General features: G+C 46.0%; 15 non-coding genes across 15 annotated transcripts; all 15 read left to right on the forward strand.

Moving 5' to 3' along the window:
* Positions 1-691: 691 nt before the first annotated feature.
* trnav-uac (transfer RNA valine (anticodon UAC)) lies at positions 692-764 on the forward strand. Its single transcript has one exon. It is a non-coding gene; the product is annotated as a tRNA-Val (tRNA).
* Positions 765-2,433: 1,669 nt separating this feature from the next.
* trnal-aag (transfer RNA leucine (anticodon AAG)) lies at positions 2,434-2,515 on the forward strand. The gene has a single exon. It is a non-coding gene; the product is annotated as a tRNA-Leu (tRNA).
* A 1,122-nt stretch (positions 2,516-3,637) lies between these two features.
* trnav-uac (transfer RNA valine (anticodon UAC)) lies at positions 3,638-3,710 on the forward strand. The gene has a single exon. It is a non-coding gene; the product is annotated as a tRNA-Val (tRNA).
* Positions 3,711-5,379: 1,669 nt separating this feature from the next.
* trnal-aag (transfer RNA leucine (anticodon AAG)) lies at positions 5,380-5,461 on the forward strand. The gene has a single exon. It is a non-coding gene; the product is annotated as a tRNA-Leu (tRNA).
* Positions 5,462-6,583: 1,122 nt separating this feature from the next.
* trnav-uac (transfer RNA valine (anticodon UAC)) lies at positions 6,584-6,656 on the forward strand. Its single transcript has one exon. It is a non-coding gene; the product is annotated as a tRNA-Val (tRNA).
* A 1,659-nt stretch (positions 6,657-8,315) lies between these two features.
* trnal-aag (transfer RNA leucine (anticodon AAG)) lies at positions 8,316-8,397 on the forward strand. Its single transcript has one exon. It is a non-coding gene; the product is annotated as a tRNA-Leu (tRNA).
* A 1,122-nt stretch (positions 8,398-9,519) lies between these two features.
* Positions 9,520-9,592, forward strand: trnav-uac (transfer RNA valine (anticodon UAC)). The gene has a single exon. It is a non-coding gene; the product is annotated as a tRNA-Val (tRNA).
* A 1,669-nt stretch (positions 9,593-11,261) lies between these two features.
* trnal-aag (transfer RNA leucine (anticodon AAG)) lies at positions 11,262-11,343 on the forward strand. The gene has a single exon. It is a non-coding gene; the product is annotated as a tRNA-Leu (tRNA).
* Positions 11,344-14,197: 2,854 nt separating this feature from the next.
* On the forward strand, positions 14,198-14,279 carry trnal-aag (transfer RNA leucine (anticodon AAG)). Its single transcript has one exon. It is a non-coding gene; the product is annotated as a tRNA-Leu (tRNA).
* Positions 14,280-17,133: 2,854 nt separating this feature from the next.
* Positions 17,134-17,215, forward strand: trnal-aag (transfer RNA leucine (anticodon AAG)). The gene has a single exon. It is a non-coding gene; the product is annotated as a tRNA-Leu (tRNA).
* Positions 17,216-18,337: 1,122 nt separating this feature from the next.
* On the forward strand, positions 18,338-18,410 carry trnav-uac (transfer RNA valine (anticodon UAC)). Its single transcript has one exon. It is a non-coding gene; the product is annotated as a tRNA-Val (tRNA).
* A 1,669-nt stretch (positions 18,411-20,079) lies between these two features.
* Positions 20,080-20,161, forward strand: trnal-aag (transfer RNA leucine (anticodon AAG)). Its single transcript has one exon. It is a non-coding gene; the product is annotated as a tRNA-Leu (tRNA).
* Positions 20,162-23,015: 2,854 nt separating this feature from the next.
* trnal-aag (transfer RNA leucine (anticodon AAG)) lies at positions 23,016-23,097 on the forward strand. The gene has a single exon. It is a non-coding gene; the product is annotated as a tRNA-Leu (tRNA).
* A 1,121-nt stretch (positions 23,098-24,218) lies between these two features.
* On the forward strand, positions 24,219-24,291 carry trnav-uac (transfer RNA valine (anticodon UAC)). The gene has a single exon. It is a non-coding gene; the product is annotated as a tRNA-Val (tRNA).
* A 1,659-nt stretch (positions 24,292-25,950) lies between these two features.
* trnal-aag (transfer RNA leucine (anticodon AAG)) lies at positions 25,951-26,032 on the forward strand. Its single transcript has one exon. It is a non-coding gene; the product is annotated as a tRNA-Leu (tRNA).
* Positions 26,033-27,140: the final 1,108 nt, after the last annotated feature.

Raw genomic sequence — 27,140 nt, forward strand, 5'->3', positions numbered from 1 at the left:
TGTGATTGGTGAAATTCACTTTTTATGGCCCATTCTTATTATGTTCTTTCTTTGTCTCTTTGCAGCATTGTCTGGGAAGTGGTGGTGCACTCAGGCTCCAGTATGTTTGAAAGAGTAGTTTGGAATTGCCCTGTTGTTAGTTGTGTGATTACTGTATGGCTCATGCCCCCGGACTGTCTCACATTTAGCATTCATGCTCGCTGTGTCTGAAAATGCATTTGGTTTTCCAGTTTTGTTTGTGTTCCGTGTTAAATGCTTTCTGTTTTGCGATTCGCTCAATACATTACGAATTAACAGGGTTTCTGAGGTAACTTCCAGCTGAGAATCTGGGAAACTTTCACGGAGTATGGTCAGTCGGAGCAAAAGTAAGGAAGTCGTACGTTTCTGCAGTGTTTCACAATGCTACCTTTCCCGTGAGCAGTCGAACAGACTAAATGATTTTGCCACAGACTGCGACGGTAAGCTCCGCAAAAACGTAATTCTTTAAAGCAGGTGTAAGCAACACAACGTTATTGGGGTACACCGCGTGGAAACAGACACTTCGGTGTATCTCGTCCATGCTCACCACATCGCCAAAATTAAACAAGTCCCATTAAACAACGAGCTAACGGAAACAGAAAGGTGAAAGGTAGAATGGCTTCAACTTTCAGTGCTGGATGCCACTGAGCTGCAGCGGGGGCGACCGAGGCTTGTTTCTGTAGTGTAGTGGTCATCACGTTCGCCTTACACGCGAAAGGTCCCCAGTTCGAAACTGGGCAGAAACTGCTCTGCTCTTCAACCGCAGCCTTTGACATCGACAAGAACGGAGCTTTCTTGCTTGCTTTCCCATCTGCAAACCTGCTTTCGAGTTTGCTTGAACAAATCTTCTCTCGTAGTGCAATGCAATGCAATGCAATTCCATTTAATTACTGTGCAAAGCATTGTAAAGTTTTTCTCCAACCTGTTTCCTATCATATGCCATTCTGTTTGAGAGTGTCGTTACCCCCTTCTGATCCTTCCACGAAAAGCATTACCGCATTCGCATTCCTTGCGCAGGCGGCCCGGTTCAAAGACAGGGAAGAAGCTGATGTGCTGGTGTCACAGTGCACCACGGATTCCTCAACTAGTCTGTCTGTCAAATGTATCCCAAAGTCGTCTCTGAAAGACCTCATTTGGAAGGTGTCTGTCGTTATTCAACGTGCGAGAATTGGCACCAGAGGTCCTGAATCATGTTTTGGAGCAGTTCGCACGTTAGTGGCTCATTCAATCAGCAACAGCAATGAAAAAAATTACACTCTCAGAGGAACCTCTGGACCTGTGCTTTCATAGCGTCGCTAGTATTAAGGTGCGCCCCGAGATCTAAGCCACGTTGGAACTGAAACGGAGGAATCGACAGAGAGGCGACAGAATGACATCGCATCCATTTGGTTTTCTTTACATCACTGACGAGCAGGAAAATGGAAACGGGGAGGGCGAGTGGGGAAGTGAGGCAGTTGCAGCTCTGGAGAACGTCCTTCTTTGTGATTCACTCAGCAACCAGAGACGTGACGGTGACTCAGGCGTGAGAGCTCTTCACATCGTGAACAAAAAGCAATCAAGGGCAGTTAGCACCTCTTCCGGAGTGGGGGTGGGGTGAGGTAATTACCTTCTGACTTCTGTTACTATGTTCAGAAACTGCCTTTTGGATTGAGGTGAACAGAAACTGCATTTCTAAAAAGCACCATGGAACTTGTTAAACTTTATTGAGTCGCGCTTTTTCATCGATTCACACACAGGTTTCCAACTCTTTTGGTATCGATGAGGCTCATGTCCAGGTGTGATAATCTCTGCAGCAAATTGCACGGTTAAGGTAAAAGGCAAGGAAAGTGACATCTCGAACCGGCCCCGAGGTCAGACCTTCCTCACAATGTAATCTGTCGTTCTCGGATTGTAATGCTACCTCCGGTTTTAGGGTGGAACATTCTTTGGGAACCTTATTCTGCAAAACAGACACAGTGACTGAAACTATGCTGCACGGTATGATTTGGGACACGGCCTGCTCAGCTTTGTGCATTTTCCCTGTAGTCCGGTGTGTTTCATGTTCCGTGTAAACGTGAAAGTTGTCCTGTTTCGAGCAATGGGTGAAATCATTTAGCAAAGCAAGAATCGAAATTGCAGTAATGTCAAGTAGCTCATGGTAATTTGACCCAATCATAACCGATCATATATTCCCACGCACTCACAGATACATTTGTAGCTGAATCCAGTCTGAGAAGATAGACTCAGTTTACCAGTGATTTTTGTCTGGATTGATGGGCTATCGTTAACTGCTGAGAAATTGATATTGTAGACGGGCACATCCCAGCAGCTGTGCGAGTCGGAGAGGGATCATTCAACCCTTTTCACGTCAGTTTGAATCTGTTGTTATGCAGGAACACAATTGGAAGTGCAAGAAAATGTACTCGCGTGCATGCTGGTAGTGTGGCCGAGCGGTCTAAGGCGCTGGATTAAGGCTCCAGACTCGATAGAGGCGTGGGTTCGAATCCCACCGCTGCCATTTCTGCTGAACAGCTCCAACGGAACAGCTGGTTTAAATGCTGCTTCAATCCCTGCCTCATTTCTGTTTAAAACAGAAGGAAAATGAGTTTGCTTCCCGGGGAATTGACTGCGGTGTGGAAAAGTGCCGAATTTTCCAAAGTGTCTGTGCTGTCGTGATCGTGTTCGCTTCCCGCACGGAAAATCGCCAGCAGCTCTACTGTTGCTTTCTGTTCCAGGCAAGTTGAGCTTTTACTGGAACCGAATGGAGACTGTTATTTCATCGTTGTTGCGAAACAGAGTCCTACGGTGACTCGACTCGTCGTTATTTGGTTTTCTGGCCAATGAGAAAATCGTTCCAATGTATTTCGATGTCATATGTTATTGAATTTCTCCCACTTCAGTCATTTCCGTCCTGGAGACATCGGAAGCGAAAGGTAATCTAATCGAGACTGTGATTGGTGAAATTCACTTTTTATGGCCCATTCTTATTATGTTCTTTCTTTGTCTCTTTGCAGCATTGTCTGGGAAGTGGTGGTGCACTCAGGCTCCAGTATGTTTGAAAGAGTAGTTTGGAATTGCCCTGTTGTTAGTTGTGTGATTACTGTATGGCTCATGCCCCCGGACTGTCTCACATTTAGCATTCATGCTCGCTATGTCTGAAAATGCATTTGGTTTTCCAGTTTTGTTTGTGTTCCGTGTTAAATGCTTTCTGTTTTGCGATTCGCTCAATACATTACGAATTAACAGGGTTTCTGAGGTAACTTCCAGCTGAGAATCTGGGAAACTTTCACGGAGTATGGTCAGTCGGAGCAAAAGTAAGGAAGTCGTACGTTTCTGCAGTGTTTCACAATGCTACCTTTCCCGTGAGCAGTCGAACAGACTAAATGATTTTGCCACAGACTGCGACGGTAAGCTCCGCAAAAACGTAATTCTTTAAAGCAGGTGTAAGCAACACAACGTTATTGGGGTACACCGCGTGGAAACAGACACTTCGGTGTATCTCGTCCATGCTCACCACATCGCCAAAATTAAACAAGTCCCATTAAACAACGAGCTAACGGAAACAGAAAGGTGAAAGGTAGAATGGCTTCAACTTTCAGTGCTGGATGCCACTGAGCTGCAGCGGGGGCGACCGAGGCTTGTTTCTGTAGTGTAGTGGTCATCACGTTCGCCTTACACGCGAAAGGTCCCCAGTTCGAAACTGGGCAGAAACTGCTCTGCTCTTCAACCGCAGCCTTTGACATCGACAAGAACGGAGCTTTCTTGCTTGCTTTCCCATCTGCAAACCTGCTTTCGAGTTTGCTTGAACAAATCTTCTCTCGTAGTGCAATGCAATGCAATGCAATTCCATTTAATTACTGTGCAAAGCATTGTAAAGTTTTTCTCCAACCTGTTTCCTATCATATGCCATTCTGTTTGAGAGTGTCGTTACCCCCTTCTGATCCTTCCACGAAAAGCATTACCGCATTCGCATTCCTTGCGCAGGCGGCCCGGTTCAAAGACAGGGAAGAAGCTGATGTGCTGGTGTCACAGTGCACCACGGATTCCTCAACTAGTCTGTCTGTCAAATGTATCCCAAAGTCGTCTCTGAAAGACCTCATTTGGAAGGTGTCTGTCGTTATTCAACGTGCGAGAATTGGCACCAGAGGTCCTGAATCATGTTTTGGAGCAGTTCGCACGTTAGTGGCTCATTCAATCAGCAACAGCAATGAAAAAAATTACACTCTCAGAGGAACCTCTGGACCTGTGCTTTCATAGCGTCGCTAGTATTAAGGTGCGCCCCGAGATCTAAGCCACGTTGGAACTGAAACGGAGGAATCGACAGAGAGGCGACAGAATGACATCGCATCCATTTGGTTTTCTTTACATCACTGACGAGCAGGAAAATGGAAACGGGGAGGGCGAGTGGGGAAGTGAGGCAGTTGCAGCTCTGGAGAACGTCCTTCTTTGTGATTCACTCAGCAACCAGAGACGTGACGGTGACTCAGGCGTGAGAGCTCTTCACATCGTGAACAAAAAGCAATCAAGGGCAGTTAGCACCTCTTCCGGAGTGGGGGTGGGGTGAGGTAATTACCTTCTGACTTCTGTTACTATGTTCAGAAACTGCCTTTTGGATTGAGGTGAACAGAAACTGCATTTCTAAAAAGCACCATGGAACTTGTTAAACTTTATTGAGTCGCGCTTTTTCATCGATTCACACACAGGTTTCCAACTCTTTTGGTATCGATGAGGCTCATGTCCAGGTGTGATAATCTCTGCAGCAAATTGCACGGTTAAGGTAAAAGGCAAGGAAAGTGACATCTCGAACCGGCCCCGAGGTCAGACCTTCCTCACAATGTAATCTGTCGTTCTCGGATTGTAATGCTACCTCCGGTTTTAGGGTGGAACATTCTTTGGGAACCTTATTCTGCAAAACAGACACAGTGACTGAAACTATGCTGCACGGTATGATTTGGGACACGGCCTGCTCAGCTTTGTGCATTTTCCCTGTAGTCCGGTGTGTTTCATGTTCCGTGTAAACGTGAAAGTTGTCCTGTTTCGAGCAATGGGTGAAATCATTTAGCAAAGCAAGAATCGAAATTGCAGTAATGTCAAGTAGCTCATGGTAATTTGACCCAATCATAACCGATCATATATTCCCACGCACTCACAGATACATTTGTAGCTGAATCCAGTCTGAGAAGATAGACTCAGTTTACCAGTGATTTTTGTCTGGATTGATGGGCTATCGTTAACTGCTGAGAAATTGATATTGTAGACGGGCACATCCCAGCAGCTGTGCGAGTCGGAGAGGGATCATTCAACCCTTTTCACGTCAGTTTGAATCTGTTGTTATGCAGGAACACAATTGGAAGTGCAAGAAAATGAACTCGCGGGCGTGCTGGTAGTGTGGCCGAGCGGTCTAAGGCGCTGGATTAAGGCTCCAGACTCGATAGAGGCGTGGGTTCGAATCCCACCGCTGCCATTTCTGCTGAACAGCTCCAACGGAACAGCTGGTTTAAATGCTGCTTCAATCCCTGCCTCATTTCTCTTTAAAACAGAAGAAAAATGAGTTTGCTTCCCGGGGAATTGACTGCGGTGTGGAAAAGTGCCGAATTTTCCAAAGTGTCTGTGCTGTCGTGATCGTGTTCGCTTCCCGCACGGAAAATCGCCAGCAGCTCTACTGTTGCTTTCTGTTCCAGGCAAGTTGAGCTTTTACTGGAACCGAATGGAGACTGTTATTTCATCGTTGTTGCGAAACAGAGTCCTACGGTGACTCGACTCGTCGTTATTTGGTTTTCTGGCCAATGAGAAAATCGTTCCAATGTATTTCGATGTCATATGTTATTGAATTTCTCCCACTTCAGTCATTTCCGTCCTGGAGACATCGGAAGCGAAAGGTAATCTAATCGAGACTGTGATTGGTGAAATTCACTTTTTATGGCCCATTCTTATTATGTTCTTTCTTTGTCTCTTTGCAGCATTGTCTGGGAAGTGGTGGTGCACTCAGGCTCCAGTATGTTTGAAAGAGTAGTTTGGAATTGCCCTGTTGTTAGTTGTGTGATTACTGTATGGCTCATGCCCCCGGACTGTCTCACATTTAGCATTCATGCTCGCTGTGTCTGAAAATGCATTTGGTTTTCCAGTTTTGTTTGTGTTCCGTGTTAAATGCTTTCTGTTTTGCGATTCGCTCAATACATTACGAATTGACAGGGTTTCTGAGGTAACTTCCAGCTGAGAATCTGGGAAACTTTCACGGAGTATGGTCAGTCGGAGCAAAAGTAAGGAAGTCGTACGTTTCTGCAGTGTTTCACAATGCTACCTTTCCCGTGAGCAGTCGAACAGACTAAATGATTTTGCCACAGACTGCGACGGTAAGCTCCGCAAAAACGTAATTCTTTAAAGCAGGTGTAAGCAACACAACGTTATTGGGGTACACCGCGTGGAAACAGACACTTCGGTGTATCTCGTCCATGCTCACCACATCGCCAAAATTAAACAAGTCCCATTAAACAACGAGCTAACGGAAACAGAAAGGTGAAAGGGAGAATGGCTTCAACTTTCAGTGCTGGATGCCACTGAGCTGCAGCGGGAACGACCGAGGCTTGTTTCTGTAGTGTAGTGGTCATCACGTTCGCCTTACACGCGAAAGGTCCCCAGTTCGAAACTGGGCAGAAACTGCTCTGCTCTTCAACCGCAGCCTTTGACATCGACAAGAACGGAGCTTTCTTGCTTGCTTTCCCATCTGCAAACCTGCTTTCGAGTTTGCTTGAACAAATCTTCTCTCGTAATGCAATGCAATTCCATTTAATTACTGTACAAAGCATTGTAAAGTTTTTCTCCAACCTGTTTCCTATCATATGCCATTCTGTTTGAGAGTGTCGTTACCCCCTTCTGATCCTTCCACGAAAAGCATTACCGCATTCGCATTCCTTGCGCAGGCGGCCCGGTTCAAAGACAGGGAAGAAGCTGATGTGCTGGTGTCACAGTGCACCACGGATTCCTCAACTAGTCTGTCTGTCAAATGTATCCCAAAGTCGTCTCTGAAAGACCTCATTTGGAAGGTGTCTGTCGTTATTCAACGTGCGAGAATTGGCACCAGAGGTCCTGAATCATGTTTTGGAGCAGTTCGCACGTTAGTGGCTCATTCAATCAGCAACAGCAATGAAAAAAATTACACTCTCAGAGGAACCTCTGGACCTGTGCTTTCATAGCGTCGCTAGTATTAAGGTGCGCCCCGAGATCTAAGCCACGTTGGAACTGAAACGGAGGAATCGACAGAGAGGCGACAGAATGACATCGCATCCATTTGGTTTTCTTTACATCACTGACGAGCAGGAAAATGGAAACGGGGAGGGCGAGTGGGGAAGTGAGGCAGTTGCAGCTCTGGAGAACGTCCTTCTTTGTGATTCACTCAGCAACCAGAGACGTGACGGTGACTCAGGCGTGAGAGCTCTTCACATCGTGAACAAAAAGCAATCAAGGGCAGTTAGCACCTCTTCCGGAGTGGGGGTGGGGTGAGGTAATTACCTTCTGACTTCTGTTACTATGTTCAGAAACTGCCTTTTGGATTGAGGTGAACAGAAACTGCATTTCTAAAAAGCACCATGGAACTTGTTAAACTTTATTGAGTCGCGCTTTTTCATCGATTCACACACAGGTTTCCAACTCTTTTGGTATCGATGAGGCTCATGTCCAGGTGTGATAATCTCTGCAGCAAATTGCACGGTTAAGGTAAAAGGCAAGGAAAGTGACATCTCGAACCGGCCCCGAGGTCAGACCTTCCTCACAATGTAATCTGTCGTTCTCGGATTGTAATGCTACCTCCGGTTTTAGGGTGGAACATTCTTTGGGAACCTTATTCTGCAAAACAGACACAGTGACTGAAACTATGCTGCACGGTATGATTTGGGACACGGCCTGCTCAGCTTTGTGCATTTTCCCTGTAGTCCGGTGTGTTTCATGTTCCGTGTAAACGTGAAAGTTGTCCTGTTTCGAGCAATGGGTGAAATCATTTAGCAAAGCAAGAATCGAAATTGCAGTAATGTCAAGTAGCTCATGGTAATTTGACCCAATCATAACCGATCATATATTCCCACGCACTCACAGATACATTTGTAGCTGAATCCAGTCTGAGAAGATAGACTCAGTTTACCAGTGATTTTTGTCTGGATTGATGGGCTATCGTTAACTGCTGAGAAATTGATATTGTAGACGGGCACATCCCAGCAGCTGTGCGAGTCGGAGAGGGATCATTCAACCCTTTTCACGTCAGTTTGAATCTGTTGTTATGCAGGAACACAATTGGAAGTGCAAGAAAATGAACTCGCGGGCGTGCTGGTAGTGTGGCCGAGCGGTCTAAGGCGCTGGATTAAGGCTCCAGACTCGATAGAGGCGTGGGTTCGAATCCCACCGCTGCCATTTCTGCTGAACAGCTCCAACGGAACAGCTGGTTTAAATGCTGCTTCAATCCCTGCCTCATTTCTGTTTAAAACAGAAGGAAAATGAGTTTGCTTCCCGGGGAATTGACTGCGGTGTGGAAAAGTGCCGAATTTTCCAAAGTGTCTGTGCTGTCGTGATCGTGTTCGCTTCCCGCACGGAAAATCGCCAGCAGCTCTACTGTTGCTTTCTGTTCCAGGCAAGTTGAGCTTTTACTGGAACCGAATGGAGACTGTTATTTCATCGTTGTTGCGAAACAGAGTCCTACGGTGACTCGACTCGTCGTTATTTGGTTTTCTGGCCAATGAGAAAATCGTTCCAATGTATTTCGATGTCATATGTTATTGAATTTCTCCCACTTCAGTCATTTCCGTCCTGGAGACATCGGAAGGGAAAGGTAATCTAATCGAGACTGTGATTGGTGAAATTCACTTTTTATGGCCCATTCTTATTATGTTCTTTCTTTGTCTCTTTGCAGCATTGTCTGGGAAGTGGTGGTGCACTCAGGCTCCAGTATGTTTGAAAGAGTAGTTTGGAATTGCCCTGTTGTTAGTTGTGTGATTACTGTATGGCTCATGCCCCCGGACTGTCTCACATTTAGCATTCATGCTCGCTGTGTCTGAAAATGCATTTGGTTTTCCAGTTTTGTTTGTGTTCCGTGTTAAATGCTTTCTGTTTTGCGATTCGCTCAATACATTACGAATTAACAGGGTTTCTGAGGTAACTTCCAGCTGAGAATCTGGGAAACTTTCACGGAGTATGGTCAGTCGGAGCAAAAGTAAGGAAGTCGTACGTTTCTGCAGTGTTTCACAATGCTACCTTTCCCGTGAGCAGTCGAACAGACTAAATGATTTTGCCACAGACTGCGACGGTAAGCTCCGCAAAAACGTAATTCTTTAAAGCAGGTGTAAGCAACACAACGTTATTGGGGTACACCGCGTGGAAACAGACACTTCGGTGTATCTCGTCCATGCTCACCACATCGCCAAAATTAAACAAGTCCCATTAAACAACGAGCTAACGGAAACAGAAAGGTGAAAGGTAGAATGGCTTCAACTTTCAGTGCTGGATGCCACTGAGCTGCAGCGGGGGCGACCGAGGCTTGTTTCTGTAGTGTAGTGGTCATCACGTTCGCCTTACACGCGAAAGGTCCCCAGTTCGAAACTGGGCAGAAACTGCTTTGCTCTTCAACCGCAGCCTTTGACATCGACAAGAACGGAGCTTTCTTGCTTGCTTTCCCATCTGCAAACCTGCTTTCGAGTTTGCTTGAACAAATCTTCTCTCGTAGTGCAATGCAATGCAATGCAATTCCATTTAATTACTGTGCAAAGCATTGTAAAGTTTTTCTCCAACCTGTTTCCTATCATATGCCATTCTGTTTGAGAGTGTCGTTACCCCCTTCTGATCCTTCCACGAAAAGCATTACCGCATTCGCATTCCTTGCGCAGGCGGCCCGGTTCAAAGACAGGGAAGAAGCTGATGTGCTGGTGTCACAGTGCACCACGGATTCTTCAACTAGTCTGTCTGTCAAATGTATCCCAAAGTCGTCTCTGAAAGACCTCATTTGGAAGGTGTCTGTCGTTATTCAACGTGCGAGAATTGGCACCAGAGGTCCTGAATCATGTTTTGGAGCAGTTCGCACGTTAGTGGCTCATTCAATCAGCAACAGCAATGAAAAAAATTACACTCTCAGAGGAACCTCTGGACCTGTGCTTTCATAGCGTCGCTAGTATTAAGGTGCGCCCCGAGATCTAAGCCACGTTGGAACTGAAACGGAGGAATCGACAGAGAGGCGACAGAATGACATCGCATCCATTTGGTTTTCTTTACATCACTGACGAGCAGGAAAATGGAAACGGGGAGGGCGAGTGGGGAAGTGAGGCAGTTGCAGCTCTGGAGAACGTCCTTCTTTGTGATTCACTCAGCAACCAGAGACGTGACGGTGACTCAGGCGTGAGAGCTCTTCACATCGTGAACAAAAAGCAATCAAGGGCAGTTAGCACCTCTTCCGGAGTGGGGGTGGGGTGAGGTAATTACCTTCTGACTTCTGTTACTATGTTCAGAAACTGCCTTTTGGATTGAGGTGAACAGAAACTGCATTTCTAAAAAGCACCATGGAACTTGTTAAACTTTATTGAGTCGCGCTTTTTCATCGATTCACACACAGGTTTCCAACTCTTTTGGTATCGATGAGGCTCATGTCCAGGTGGGATAATCTCTGCAGCAAATTGCACGGTTAAGGTAAAAGGCAAGGAAAGTGACATCTCGAACCGGCCCCGAGGTCAGACCTTCCTCACAATGTAATCTGTCGTTCTCGGATTGTAATGCTACCTCCGGTTTTAGGGTGGAACATTCTTTGGGAACCTTATTCTGCAAAACAGACACAGTGACTGAAACTATGCTGCACGGTATGATTTGGGACACGGCCTGCTCAGCTTTGTGCATTTTCCCTGTAGTCCGGTGTGTTTCATGTTCCGTGTAAACGTGAAAGTTGTCCTGTTTCGAACAATGGGTGAAATCATTTAGCAAAGCAAGAATCGAAATTGCAGTAATGTCAAGTAGCTCATGGTAATTTGACCCAATCATAACCGATCATATATTCCCACGCACTCACAGATACATTTGTAGCTGAATCCAGTCTGAGAAGATAGACTCAGTTTACCAGTGATTTTTGTCTGGATTGATGGGCTATCGTTAACTGCTGAGAAATTGATATTGTAGACGGGCACATCCCAGCAGCTGTGCGAGTCGGAGAGGGATCATTCAACCCTTTTCACGTCAGTTTGAATCTGTTGTTATGCAGGAACACAATTGGAAGTGCAAGAAAATGAACTCGCGGGCGTGCTGGTAGTGTGGCCGAGCGGTCTAAAGCGCTGGATTAAGGCTCCAGACTCGATAGAGGCGTGGGTTCGAATCCCACCGCTGCCATTTCTGCTGAACAGCTCCAACGGAACAGCTGGTTTAAATGCTGCTTCAATCCCTGCCTCATTTCTCTTTAAAAGAGAAGAAAAATGAGTTTGCTTCCCGGGGAATTGACTGCGGTGTGGAAAAGTGCCGAATTTTCCAAAGTGTCTGTGCTGTCGTGATCGTGTTCGCTTCCCGCACGGAAAATCGCCAGCAGCTCTACTGTTGCTTTCTGTTCCAGGCAAGTTGAGCTTTTACTGGAACCGAATGGAGACTGTTATTTCATCGTTGTTGCGAAACAGAGTCCTACGGTGACTCGACTCGTCGTTATTTGGTTTTCTGGCCAATGAGAAAATCGTTCCAATGTATTTCGATGTCATATGTTATTGAATTTCTCCCACTTCAGTCATTTCCGTCCTGGAGACATCGGAAGCGAAAGGTAATCTAATCGAGACTGTGATTGGTGAAATTCACTTTTTATGGCCCATTCTTATTATGTTCTTTCTTTGTCTCTTTGCAGCATTGTCTGGGAAGTGGTGGTGCACTCAGGCTCCAGTATGTTTGAAAGAGTAGTTTGGAATTGCCCTGTTGTTAGTTGTGTGATTACTGTATGGCTCATGCCCCCGGACTGTCTCACATTTAGCATTCATGCTCGCTGTGTCTGAAAATGCATTTGGTTTTCCAGTTTTGTTTGTGTTCCGTGTTAAATGCTTTCTGTTTTGCGATTCGCTCAATACATTACGAATTAACAGGGTTTCTGAGGTAACTTCCAGCTGAGAATCTGGGAAACTTTCACGGAGTATGGTCAGTCGGAGCAAAAGTAAGGAAGTCGTCTGTTTCTGCAGTGTTTCACAATGCTACCTTTCCCGTGAGCAGTCGAACAGACTAAATGATTTTGCCACAGACTGCGACGGTAAGCTCCGCAAAAACGTAATTCTTTAAAGCAGGTGTAAGCAACACAACGTTATTGGGGTACACCGCGTGGAAACAGACACTTCGGTGTATCTCGTCCATGCTCACCACATCGCCAAAATTAAACAAGTCCCATTAAACAACGAGCTAACGGAAACAGAAAGGTGAAAGGGAGAATGGCTTCAACTTTCAGTGCTGGATGCCACTGAGCTGCAGCGGGTGCGACCGAGGCTTGTTTCTGTAGTGTAGTGGTCATCACGTTCGCCTTACATGCGAAAGGTCCCCAGTTCGAAACTGGGCAAAAACTGCTTTGCTCTTCAACCGCAGCCTTTGACATCGACAAGAACGGAGCTTTCTTGCTTGCTTTCCCATCTGCAAACCTGCTTTCGAGTTTGCTTGAACAAATCTTCTCTCGTAGTGCAATGCAATTCCATTTAATTACTGTGCAAAGCATTGTAAAGTTTTTCTCCAACCTGTTTCCTATCATATGCCATTCTGTTTGAGAGTGTCGTTACCCCCTTCTGATCCTTCCACGAAAAGCATTACCGCATTCGCATTCCTTGCGCAGGCGGCCCGGTTCAAAGACAGGGAAGAAGCTGATGTGCTGGTGTCACAGTGCACCACGGATTCTTCAACTAGTCTGTCTGTCAAATGTATCCCAAAGTCGTCTCTGAAAGACCTCATTTGGAAGGTGTCTGTCGTTATTCAACGTGCGAGAATTGGCACCAGAGGTCCTGAATCATGTTTTGGAGCAGTTCGCACGTTAGTGGCTCATTCAATCAGCAACAGCAATGAAAAAAATTACACTCTCAGAGGAACCTCTGGACCTGTGCTTTCATAGCGTCGCTAGTATTAAGGTGCGCCCCGAGATCTAAGCCACGTTGGAACTGAAACGGAGGAATCGACAGAGAGGCGACAGAATGACATCGCATCCATTTGGTTTTCTTTACATCACTGACGAGCAGGAAAATGGAAACGGGGAGGGCGAGTGGGGAAGTGAGGCAGTTGCAGCTCTGGAGAACGTCCTTCTTTGTGATTCACTCAGCAACCAGAGACGTGACGGTGACTCAGGCGTGAGAGCTCTTCACATCGTGAACAAAAAGCAATCAAGGGCAGTTAGCACCTCTTCCGGAGTGGGGGTGGGGTGAGGTAATTACCTTCTGACTTCTGTTACTATGTTCAGAAACTGCCTTTTGGATTGAGGTGAACAGAAACTGCATTTCTAAAAAGCACCATGGAACTTGTTAAACTTTATTGAGTCGCGCTTTTTCATCGATTCACACACAGGTTTCCAACTCTTTTGGTATCGATGAGGCTCATGTCCAGGTGGGATAATCTCTGCAGCAAATTGCACGGTTAAGGTAAAAGGCAAGGAAAGTGACATCTCGAACCGGCCCCGAGGTCAGACCTTCCTCACAATGTAATCTGTCGTTCTCGGATTGTAATGCTACCTCCGGTTTTAGGGTGGAACATTCTTTGGGAACCTTATTCTGCAAAACAGACACAGTGACTGAAACTATGCTGCACGGTATGATTTGGGACACGGCCTGCTCAGCTTTGTGCATTTTCCCTGTAGTCCGGTGTGTTTCATGTTCCGTGTAAACGTGAAAGTTGTCCTGTTTCGAACAATGGGTGAAATCATTTAGCAAAGCAAGAATCGAAATTGCAGTAATGTCAAGTAGCTCATGGTAATTTGACCCAATCATAACCGATCATATATTCCCACGCACTCACAGATACATTTGTAGCTGAATCCAGTCTGAGAAGATAGACTCAGTTTACCAGTGATTTTTGTCTGGATTGATGGGCTATCGTTAACTGCTGAGAAATTGATATTGTAGACGGGCACATCCCAGCAGCTGTGCGAGTCGGAGAGGGATCATTCAACCCTTTTCACGTCAGTTTGAATCTGTTGTTATGCAGGAACACAATTGGAAGTGCAAGAAAATGAACTCGCGGGCGTGCTGGTAGTGTGGCCGAGCGGTCTAAAGCGCTGGATTAAGGCTCCAGACTCGATAGAGGCGTGGGTTCGAATCCCACCGCTGCCATTTCTGCTGAACAGCTCCAACGGAACAGCTGGTTTAAATGCTGCTTCAATCCCTGCCTCATTTCTCTTTAAAAGAGAAGAAAAATGAGTTTGCTTCCCGGGGAATTGACTGCGGTGTGGAAAAGTGCCGAATTTTCCAAAGTGTCTGTGCTGTCGTGATCGTGTTCGCTTCCCGCACGGAAAATCGCCAGCAGCTCTACTGTTGCTTTCTGTTCCAGGCAAGTTGAGCTTTTACTGGAACCGAATGGAGACTGTTATTTCATCGTTGTTGCGAAACAGAGTCCTACGGTGACTCGACTCGTCGTTATTTGGTTTTCTGGCCAATGAGAAAATCGTTCCAATGTATTTCGATGTCATATGTTATTGAATTTCTCCCACTTCAGTCATTTCCGTCCTGGAGACATCGGAAGCGAAAGGTAATCTAATCGAGACTGTGATTGGTGAAATTCACTTTTTATGGCCCATTCTTATTATGTTCTTTCTTTGTCTCTTTGCAGCATTGTCTGGGAAGTGGTGGTGCACTCAGGCTCCAGTATGTTTGAAAGAGTAGTTTGGAATTGCCCTGTTGTTAGTTGTGTGATTACTGTATGGCTCATGCCCCCGGACTGTCTCACATTTAGCATTCATGCTCGCTGTGTCTGAAAATGCATTTGGTTTTCCAGTTTTGTTTGTGTTCCGTGTTAAATGCTTTCTGTTTTGCGATTCGCTCAATACATTACGAATTAACAGGGTTTCTGAGGTAACTTCCAGCTGAGAATCTGGGAAACTTTCACGGAGTATGGTCAGTCGGAGCAAAAGTAAGGAAGTCGTCTGTTTCTGCAGTGTTTCACAATGCTACCTTTCCCGTGAGCAGTCGAACAGACTAAATGATTTTGCCACAGACTGCGACGGTAAGCTCCGCAAAAACGTAATTCTTTAAAGCAGGTGTAAGCAACACAACGTTATTGGGGTACACCGCGTGGAAACAGACACTTCGGTGTATCTCGTCCATGCTCACCACATCGCCAAAATTAAACAAGTCCCATTAAACAACGAGCTAACGGAAACAGAAAGGTGAAAGGGAGAATGGCTTCAACTTTCAGTGCTGGATGCCACTGAGCTGCAGCGGGTGCGACCGAGGCTTGTTTCTGTAGTGTAGTGGTCATCACGTTCGCCTTACATGCGAAAGGTCCCCAGTTCGAAACTGGGCAAAAACTGCTTTGCTCTTCAACCGCAGCCTTTGACATCGACAAGAACGGAGCTTTCTTGCTTGCTTTCCCATCTGCAAACCTGCTTTCGAGTTTGCTTGAACAAATCTTCTCTCGTAGTGCAATGCAATTCCATTTAATTACTGTGCAAAGCATTGTAAAGTTTTTCTCCAACCTGTTTCCTATCATATGCCATTCTGTTTGAGAGTGTCGTTACCCCCTTCTGATCCTTCCACGAAAAGCATTACCGCATTCGCATTCCTTGCGCAGGCGGCCCGGTTCAAAGACAGGGAAGAAGCTGATGTGCTGGTGTCACAGTGCACCACGGATTCCTCAACTAGTCTGTCTGTCAAATGTATCCCAAAGTCGTCTCTGAAAGACCTCATTTGGAAGGTGTCTGTCGTTATTCAACGTGCGAGAATTGGCACCAGAGGTCCTGAATCATGTTTTGGAGCAGTTCGCACGTTAGTGGCTCATTCAATCAGCAACAGCAATGAAAAAAATTACACTCTCAGAGGAACCTCTGGACCTGTGCCTTCATAGCGTCGCTAGTATTAAGGTGCGCCCCGAGATCTAAGCCACGTTGGAACTGAAACGGAGGAATCGACAGAGAGGCGACAGAATGACATCGCATCCATTTGGTTTTCTTTACATCACTGACGAGCAGGAAAATGGAAACGGGGAGGGCGAGTGGGGAAGTGAGGCAGTTGCAGCTCTGGAGAACGTCCTTCTTTGTGATTCACTCAGCAACCAGAGACGTGACGGTGACTCAGGCGTGAGAGCTCTTCACATCGTGAACAAAAAGCAATCAAGGGCAGTTAGCACCTCTTCCGGAGTGGGGGTGGGGTGAGGTAATTACCTTCTGACTTCTGTTACTATGTTCAGAAACTGCCTTTTGGATTGAGGTGAACAGAAACTGCATTTCTAAAAAGCACCATGGAACTTGTTAAACTTTATTGAGTCGCGCTTTTTCATCGATTCACACACAGGTTTCCAACTCTTTTGGTATCGATGAGGCTCATGTCCAGGTGTGATAATCTCTGCAGCAAATTGCACGGTTAAGGTAAAAGGCAAGGAAAGTGACATCTCGAACCGGCCCCGAGGTCAGACCTTCCTCACAATGTAATCTGTCGTTCTCGGATTGTAATGCTACCTCCGGTTTTAGGGTGGAACATTCTTTGGGAACCTTATTCTGCAAAACAGACACAGTGACTGAAACTATGCTGCACGGTATGATTTGGGACACGGCCTGCTCAGCTTTGTGCATTTTCCCTGTAGTCCGGTGTGTTTCATGTTCCGTGTAAACGTGAAAGTTGTCCTGTTTCGAGCAATGGGTGAAATCATTTAGCAAAGCAAGAATCGAAATTGCAGTAATGTCAAGTAGCTCATGGTAATTTGACCCAATCATAACCGATCATATATTCCCACGCACTCACAGATACATTTGTAGCTGAATCCAGTCTGAGAAGATAGACTCAGTTTACCAGTGATTTTTGTCTGGATTGATGGGCTATCGTTAACTGCTGAGAAATTGATATTGTAGACGGGCACATCCCAGCAGCTGTGCGAGTCGGAGAGGGATCATTCAACCCTTTTCACGTCAGTTTGAATCTGTTGTTATGCAGGAACACAATTGGAAGTGCAAGAAAATGGACTCGCGGGCGTGCTGGTAGTGTGGCCGAGCGGTCTAAGGCGCTGGATTAAGGCTCCAGACTCGATAGAGGCGTGGGTTCGAATCCCACCGCTGCCATTTCTGCTGAACAGCTCCAACGGAACAGCTGGTTTAAATGCTGCTTCAATCCCTGCCTCATTTCTGTTTAAAAGAGAAGAAAAATGAGTTTGCTTCCCGGGGAATTGACTGCGGTGTGGAAAAGTGCCGAATTTTCCAAAGTGTCTGTGCTGTCGTGATCGTGTTCGCTTCCCGCACGGAAAATCGCCAGCAGCTCTACTGTTGCTTTCTGTTCCAGGCAAGTTGAGCTTTTACTGGAACCGAATGGAGACTGTTATTTCATCGTTGTTGCGAAACAGAGTCCTACGGTGACTCGACTCGTCGTTATTTGGTTTTCTGGCCAATGAGAAAATCGTTCCAATGTATTTCGATGTCATATGTTATTGAATTTCTCCCACTTCAGTCATTTCCGTCCTGGAGACATCGGAAGCGAAAGGTAATCTAATCGAGACTGTGATTGGTGAAATTCACTTTTTATGGCCCATTCTTATTATGTTCTTTCTTTGTCTCTTTGCAGCATTGTCTGGGAAGTGGTGGTGCACTCAGGCTCCAGTATGTTTGAAAGAGTAGTTTGGAATTGCCCTGTTGTTAGTTGTGTGATTACTGTATGGCTCATGCCCCCGGACTGTCTCACATTTAGCATTCATGCTCGCTGTGTCTGAAAATGCATTTGGTTTTCCAGTTTTGTTTGTGTTCCGTGTTAAATGCTTTCTGTTTTGCGATTCGCTCAATACATTACGAATTAACAGGGTTTCTGAGGTAACTTCCAGCTGAGAATCTGGGAAACTTTCACGGAGTATGGTCAGTCGGAGCAAAAGTAAGGAAGTCGTACGTTTCTGCAGTGTTTCACAATGCTACCTTTCCCGTGAGCAGTCGAACAGACTAAATGATTTTGCCACAGACTGCGACGGTAAGCTCCGCAAAAACGTAATTCTTTAAAGCAGGTGTAAGCAACACAACGTTATTGGGGTACACCGCGTGGAAACAGACACTTCGGTGTATCTCGTCCATGCTCACCACATCGCCAAAATTAAACAAGTCCCATTAAACAACGAGCTAACGGAAACAGAAAGGTGAAAGGTAGAATGGCTTCAACTTTCAGTGCTGGATGCCACTGAGCTGCAGCGGGGGCGACCGAGGCTTGTTTCTGTAGTGTAGTGGTCATCACGTTCGCCTTACACGCGAAAGGTCCCCAGTTCGAAACTGGGCAGAAACTGCTTTGCTCTTCAACCGCAGCCTTTGACATCGACAAGAACGGAGCTTTCTTGCTTGCTTTCCCATCTGCAAACCTGCTTTCGAGTTTGCTTGAACAAATCTTCTCTCGTAGTGCAATGCAATGCAATGCAATTCCATTTAATTACTGTGCAAAGCATTGTAAAGTTTTTCTCCAACCTGTTTCCTATCATATGCCATTCTGTTTGAGAGTGTCGTTACCCCCTTCTGATCCTTCCACGAAAAGCATTACCGCATTCGCATTCCTTGCGCAGGCGGCCCGGTTCAAAGACAGGGAAGAAGCTGATGTGCTGGTGTCACAGTGCACCACGGATTCTTCAACTAGTCTGTCTGTCAAATGTATCCCAAAGTCGTCTCTGAAAGACCTCATTTGGAAGGTGTCTGTCGTTATTCAACGTGCGAGAATTGGCACCAGAGGTCCTGAATCATGTTTTGGAGCAGTTCGCACGTTAGTGGCTCATTCAATCAGCAACAGCAATGAAAAAAATTACACTCTCAGAGGAACCTCTGGACCTGTGCTTTCATAGCGTCGCTAGTATTAAGGTGCGCCCCGAGATCTAAGCCACGTTGGAACTGAAACGGAGGAATCGACAGAGAGGCGACAGAATGACATCGCATCCATTTGGTTTTCTTTACATCACTGACGAGCAGGAAAATGGAAACGGGGAGGGCGAGTGGGGAAGTGAGGCAGTTGCAGCTCTGGAGAACGTCCTTCTTTGTGATTCACTCAGCAACCAGAGACGTGACGGTGACTCAGGCGTGAGAGCTCTTCACATCGTGAACAAAAAGCAATCAAGGGCAGTTAGCACCTCTTCCGGAGTGGGGGTGGGGTGAGGTAATTACCTTCTGACTTCTGTTACTATGTTCAGAAACTGCCTTTTGGATTGAGGTGAACAGAAACTGCATTTCTAAAAAGCACCATGGAACTTGTTAAACTTTATTGAGTCGCGCTTTTTCATCGATTCACACACAGGTTTCCAACTCTTTTGGTATCGATGAGGCTCATGTCCAGGTGGGATAATCTCTGCAGCAAATTGCACGGTTAAGGTAAAAGGCAAGGAAAGTGACATCTCGAACCGGCCCCGAGGTCAGACCTTCCTCACAATGTAATCTGTCGTTCTCGGATTGTAATGCTACCTCCGGTTTTAGGGTGGAACATTCTTTGGGAACCTTATTCTGCAAAACAGACACAGTGACTGAAACTATGCTGCACGGTATGATTTGGGACACGGCCTGCTCAGCTTTGTGCATTTTCCCTGTAGTCCGGTGTGTTTCATGTTCCGTGTAAACGTGAAAGTTGTCCTGTTTCGAACAATGGGTGAAATCATTTAGCAAAGCAAGAATCGAAATTGCAGTAATGTCAAGTAGCTCATGGTAATTTGACCCAATCATAACCGATCATATATTCCCACGCACTCACAGATACATTTGTAGCTGAATCCAGTCTGAGAAGATAGACTCAGTTTACCAGTGATTTTTGTCTGGATTGATGGGCTATCGTTAACTGCTGAGAAATTGATATTGTAGACGGGCACATCCCAGCAGCTGTGCGAGTCGGAGAGGGATCATTCAACCCTTTTCACGTCAGTTTGAATCTGTTGTTATGCAGGAACACAATTGGAAGTGCAAGAAAATGAACTCGCGGGCGTGCTGGTAGTGTGGCCGAGCGGTCTAAAGCGCTGGATTAAGGCTCCAGACTCGATAGAGGCGTGGGTTCGAATCCCACCGCTGCCATTTCTGCTGAACAGCTCCAACGGAACAGCTGGTTTAAATGCTGCTTCAATCCCTGCCTCATTTCTCTTTAAAACAGAAGAAAAATGAGTTTGCTTCCCGGGGAATTGACTGCGGTGTGGAAAAGTGCCGAATTTTCCAAAGTGTCTGTGCTGTCGTGATCGTGTTCGCTTCCCGCACGGAAAATCGCCAGCAGCTCTACTGTTGCTTTCTGTTCCAGGCAAGTTGAGCTTTTACTGGAACCGAATGGAGACTGTTATTTCATCGTTGTTGCGAAACAGAGTCCTACGGTGACTCGACTCGTCGTTATTTGGTTTTCTGGCCAATGAGAAAATCGTTCCAATGTATTTCGATGTCATATGTTATTGAATTTCTCCCACTTCAGTCATTTCCGTCCTGGAGACATCGGAAGCGAAAGGTAATCTAATCGAGACTGTGATTGGTGAAATTCACTTTTTATGGCCCATTCTTATTATGTTCTTTCTTTGTCTCTTTGCAGCATTGTCTGGGAAGTGGTGGTGCACTCAGGCTCCAGTATGTTTGAAAGAGTAGTTTGGAATTGCCCTGTTGTTAGTTGTGTGATTACTGTATGGCTCATGCCCCCGGACTGTCTCACATTTAGCATTCATGCTCGCTGTGTCTGAAAATGCATTTGGTTTTCCAGTTTTGTTTGTGTTCCGTGTTAAATGCTTTCTGTTTTGCGATTCGCTCAATACATTACGAATTAACAGGGTTTCTGAGGTAACTTCCAGCTGAGAATCTGGGAAACTTTCACGGAGTATGGTCAGTCGGAGCAAAAGTAAGGAAGTCGTACGTTTCTGCAGTGTTTCACAATGCTACCTTTCCCGTGAGCAGTCGAACAGACTAAATGATTTTGCCACAGACTGCGACGGTAAGCTCCGCAAAAACGTAATTCTTTAAAGCAGGTGTAAGCAACACAACGTTAATGGGGTACACCGCGTGGAAACAGACACTTCGGTGTATCTCGTCCATGCTCACCACATCGCCAAAATTAAACAAGTCCCATTAAACAACGAGCTAACGGAAACAGAAAGGTGAAAGGGAGAATGGCTTCAACTTTCAGTGCTGGATGCCACTGAGCTGCAGCGGGTGCGACCGAGGCTTGTTTCTGTAGTGTAGTGGTCATCACGTTCGCCTTACATGCGAAAGGTCCCCAGTTCGAAACTGGGCAAAAACTGCTTTGCTCTTCAACCGCAGCCTTTGACATCGACAAGAACGGAGCTTTCTTGCTTGCTTTCCCATCTGCAAACCTGCTTTCGAGTTTGCTTGAACAAATCTTCTCTCGTAGTGCAATGCAATTCCATTTAATTACTGTGCAAAGCATTGTAAAGTTTTTCTCCAACCTGTTTCCTATCATATGCCATTCTGTTTGAGAGTGTCGTTACCCCCTTCTGATCCTTCCACGAAAAGCATTACCGCATTCGCATTCCTTGCGCAGGCGGCCCGGTTCAAAGACAGGGAAGAAGCTGATGTGCTGGTGTCACAGTGCACCACGGATTCCTCAACTAGTCTGTCTGTCAAATGTATCCCAAAGTCGTCTCTGAAAGACCTCATTTGGAAGGTGTCTGTCGTTATTCAACGTGCGAGAATTGGCACCAGAGGTCCTGAATCATGTTTTGGAGCAGTTCGCACGTTAGTGGCTCATTCAATCAGCAACAGCAATGAAAAAAATTACACTCTCAGAGGAACCTCTGGACCTGTGCTTTCATAGCGTCGCTAGTATTAAGGTGCGCCCCGAGATCTAAGCCACGTTGGAACTGAAACGGAGGAATCGACAGAGAGGCGACAGAATGACATCGCATCCATTTGGTTTTCTTTACATCACTGACGAGCAGGAAAATGGAAACGGGGAGGGCGAGTGGGGAAGTGAGGCAGTTGCAGCTCTGGAGAACGTCCTTCTTTGTGATTCACTCAGCAACCAGAGACGTGACGGTGACTCAGGCGTGAGAGCTCTTCACATCGTGAACAAAAAGCAATCAAGGGCAGTTAGCACCTCTTCCGGAGTGGGGGTGGGGTGAGGTAATTACCTTCTGACTTCTGTTACTATGTTCAGAAACTGCCTTTTGGATTGAGGTGAACAGAAACTGCATTTCTAAAAAGCACCATGGAACTTGTTAAACTTTATTGAGTCGCGCTTTTTCATCGATTCACACACAGGTTTCCAACTCTTTTGGTATCGATGAGGCTCATGTCCAGGTGGGATAATCTCTGCAGCAAATTGCACGGTTAAGGTAAAAGGCAAGGAAAGTGACATCTCGAACCGGCCCCGAGGTCAGACCTTCCTCACAATGTAATCTGTCGTTCTCGGATTGTAATGCTACCTCCGGTTTTAGGGTGGAACATTCTTTGGGAACCTTATTCTGCAAAACAGACACAGTGACTGAAACTATGCTGCACGGTATGATTTGGGACACGGCCTGCTCAGCTTTGTGCATTTTCCCTGTAGTCCGGTGTGTTTCATGTTCCGTGTAAACGTGAAAGTTGTCCTGTTTCGAACAATGGGTGAAATCATTTAGCAAAGTAAGAATCGAAATTGCAGTAATGTCAAGTAGCTCATGGTAATTTGACCCAATCATAACCGATCATATATTCCCACGCACTCACAGATACATTTGTAGCTGAATCCAGTCTGAGAAGATAGACTCAGTTTACCAGTGATTTTTGTCTGGATTGATGGGCTATCGTTAACTGCTGAGAAATTGATATTGTAGACGGGCACATCCCAGCAGCTGTGCGAGTCGGAGAGGGATCATTCAACCCTTTTCACGTCAGTTTGAATCTGTTGTTATGCAGGAACACAATTGGAAGTGCAAGAAAATGAACTCGCGGGCGTGCTGGTAGTGTGGCCGAGCGGTCTAAGGCGCTGGATTAAGGCTCCAGACTCGATAGAGGCGTGGGCTCGAATCCCACCGCTGCCATTTCTGCTGAACAGCTCCAACGGAACAGCTGGTTTAAATGCTGCTTCAATCCCTGCCTCATTTCTCTTTAAAAGAGAAGAAAAATGAGTTTGCTTCCCGGGGAATTGACTGCGGTGTGGAAAAGTGCCGAATTTTCCAAAGTGTCTGTGCTGTCGTGATCGTGTTCGCTTCCCGCACGGAAAATCGCCAGCAGCTCTACTGTTGCTTTCTGTTCCAGGCAAGTTGAGCTTTTACTGGAACCGAATGGAGACTGTTATTTCATCGTTGTTGCGAAACAGAGTCCTACGGTGACTCGACTCGTCGTTATTTGGTTTTCTGGCCAATGAGAAAATCGTTCCAATGTATTTCGATGTCATATGTTATTGAATTTCTCCCACTTCAGTCATTTCCGTCCTGGAGACATCGGAAGCGAAAGGTAATCTAATCGAGACTGTGATTGGTGAAATTCACTTTTTATGGCCCATTCTTATTATGTTCTTTCTTTGTCTCTTTGCAGCATTGTCTGGGAAGTGGTGGTGCACTCAGGCTCCAGTATGTTTGAAAGAGTAGTTTGGAATTGCCCTGTTGTTAGTTGTGTGATTACTGTATGGCTCATGCCCCCGGACTGTCTCACATTTAGCATTCATGCTCGCTGTGTCTGAAAATGCATTTGGTTTTCCAGTTTTGTTTGTGTTCCGTGTTAAATGCTTTCTGTTTTGCGATTCGCTCAATACATTACGAATTAACAGGGTTTCTGAGGTAACTTCCAGCTGAGAATCTGGGAAACTTTCACGGAGTATGGTCAGTCGGAGCAAAAGTAAGGAAGTCGTACGTTTCTGCAGTGTTTCACAATGCTACCTTTCCCGTGAGCAGTCGAACAGACTAAATGATTTTGCCACAGACTGCGACGGTAAGCTCCGCAAAAACGTAATTCTTTAAAGCAGGTGTAAGCAACACAACGTTATTGGGGTACACCGCGTGGAAACAGACACTTCGGTGTATCTCTCCATGCTCACCACATCGCCAAAATTAAACAAGTCCCATTAAACAACGAGCTAACGGAAACAGAAAGGTGAAAGGTAGAATGGCTTCAACTTTCAGTGCTGGATGCCACTGAGCTGCAGCGGGGGCGACCGAGGCTTGTTTCTGTAGTGTAGTGGTCATCACGTTCGCCTTACACGCGAAAGGTCCCCAGTTCGAAACTGGGCAGAAACTGCTTTGCTCTTCAACCGCAGCCTTTGACATCGACAAGAACGGAGCTTTCTTGCTTGCTTTCCCATCTGCAAACCTGCTTTCGAGTTTGCTTGAACAAATCTTCTCTCGTAGTGCAATGCAATTCCATTTAATTACTGTGCAAAGCATTGTAAAGTTTTTCTCCAACCTGTTTCCTATCATATGCCATTCTGTTTGAGAGTGTCGTTACCCCCTTCTGATCCTTCCACGAAAAGCATTACCGCATTCGCATTCCTTGCGCAGGCGGCCCGGTTCAAAGACAGGGAAGAAGCTGATGTGCTGGTGTCACAGTGCACCACGGATTCCTCAACTAGTCTGTCTGTCAAATGTATCCCAAAGTCGTCTCTGAAAGACCTCATTTGGAAGGTGTCTGTCGTTATTCAACGTGCGAGAATTGGCACCAGAGGTCCTGAATCATGTTTTGGAGCAGTTCGCACGTTAGTGGCTCATTCAATCAGCAACAGCAATGAAAAAAATTACACTCTCAGAGGAACCTCTGGACCTGTGCTTTCATAGCGTCGCTAGTATTAAGGTGCGCCCCGAGATCTAAGCCACGTTGGAACTGAAACGGAGGAATCGACAGAGAGGCGACAGAATGACATCGCATCCATTTGGTTTTCTTTACATCACTGACGAGCAGGAAAATGGAAACGGGGAGGGCGAGTGGGGAAGTGAGGCAGTTGCAGCTCTGGAGAACGTCCTTCTTTGTGATTCACTCAGCAACCAGAGACGTGACGGTGACTCAGGCGTGAGAGCTCTTCACATCGTGAACAAAAAGCAATCAAGGGCAGTTAGCACCTCTTCCGGAGTGGGGGTGGGGTGAGGTAATTACCTTCTGACTTCTGTTACTATGTTCAGAAACTGCCTTTTGGATTGAGGTGAACAGAAACTGCATTTCTAAAAAGCACCATGGAACTTGTTAAACTTTATTGAGTCGCGCTTTTTCATCGATTCACACACAGGTTTCCAACTCTTTTGGTATCGATGAGGCTCATGTCCAGGTGGGATAATCTCTGCAGCAAATTGCACGGTTAAGGTAAAAGGCAAGGAAAGTGACATCTCGAACCGGCCCCGAGGTCAGACCTTCCTCACAATGTAATCTGTCGTTCTCGGATTGTAATGCTACCTCCGGTTTTAGGGTGGAACATTCTTTGGGAACCTTATTCTGCAAAACAGACACAGTGACTGAAACTATGCTGCACGGTATGATTTGGGACACGGCCTGCTCAGCTTTGTGCATTTTCCCTGTAGTCCGGTGTGTTTCATGTTCCGTGTAAACGTGAAAGTTGTCCTGTTTCGAACAATGGGTGAAATCATTTAGCAAAGTAAGAATCGAAATTGCAGTAATGTCAAGTAGCTCATGGTAATTTGACCCAATCATAACCGATCATATATTCCCACGCACTCACAGATACATTTGTAGCTGAATCCAGTCTGAGAAGATAGACTCAGTTTACCAGTGATTTTTGTCTGGATTGATGGGCTATCGTTAACTGCTGAGAAATTGATATTGTAGACGGGCACATCCCAGCAGCTGTGCGAGTCGGAGAGGGATCATTCAACCCTTTTCACGTCAGTTTGAATCTGTTGTTATGCAGGAACACAATTGGAAGTGCAAGAAAATGAACTCGCGGGCGTGCTGGTAGTGTGGCCGAGCGGTCTAAGGCGCTGGATTAAGGCTCCAGACTCGATAGAGGCGTGGGTTCGAATCCCACCGCTGCCATTTCTGCTGAACAGCTCCAACGGAACAGCTGGTTTAAATGCTGCTTCAATCCCTGCCTCATTTCTCTTTAAAAGAGAAGAAAAATGAGTTTGCTTCCCGGGGAATTGACTGCGGTGTGGAAAAGTGCCGAATTTTCCAAAGTGTCTGTGCTGTCGTGATCGTGTTCGCTTCCCGCACGGAAAATCGCCAGCAGCTCTACTGTTGCTTTCTGTTCCAGGCAAGTTGAGCTTTTACTGGAACCGAATGGAGACTGTTATTTCATCGTTGTTGCGAAACAGAGTCCTACGGTGACTCGACTCGTCGTTATTTGGTTTTCTGGCCAATGAGAAAATCGTTCCAATGTATTTCGATGTCATATGTTATTGAATTTCTCCCACTTCAGTCATTTCCGTCCTGGAGACATCGGAAGCGAAAGGTAATCTAATCGAGACTGTGATTGGTGAAATTCACTTTTTATGGCCCATTCTTATTATGTTCTTTCTTTGTCTCTTTGCAGCATTGTCTGGGAAGTGGTGGTGCACTCAGGCTCCAGTATGTTTGAAAGAGTAGTTTGGAATTGCCCTGTTGTTAGTTGTGTGATTACTGTATGGCTCATGCCCCCGGACTGTCTCACATTTAGCATTCATGCTCGCTGTGTCTGAAAATGCATTTGGTTTTCCAGTTTTGTTTGTGTTCCGTGTTAAATGCTTTCTGTTTTGCGATTCGCTCAATACATTACGAATTAACAGGGTTTCTGAGGTAACTTCCAGCTGAGAATCTGGGAAACTTTCACGGAGTATGGTCAGTCGGAGCAAAAGTAAGGAAGTCGTACGTTTCTGCAGTGTTTCACAATGCTACCTTTCCCGTGAGCAGTCGAACAGACTAAATGATTTTGCCACAGACTGCGACGGTAAGCTCCGCAAAAACGTAATTCTTTAAAGCAGGTGTAAGCAACACAACGTTATTGGGGTACACCGCGTGGAAACAGACACTTCGGTGTATCTCTCCATGCTCACCACATCGCCAAAATTAAACAAGTCCCATTAAACAACGAGCTAACGGAAACAGAAAGGTGAAAGGTAGAATGGCTTCAACTTTCAGTGCTGGATGCCACTGAGCTGCAGCGGGG

The sequence above is a fragment of the Chiloscyllium punctatum genome, chromosome 18, assembly GCF_047496795.1.
Source record: "Chiloscyllium punctatum isolate Juve2018m chromosome 18, sChiPun1.3, whole genome shotgun sequence".
Lineage (NCBI taxonomy): Eukaryota > Metazoa > Chordata > Chondrichthyes > Orectolobiformes > Hemiscylliidae > Chiloscyllium > Chiloscyllium punctatum.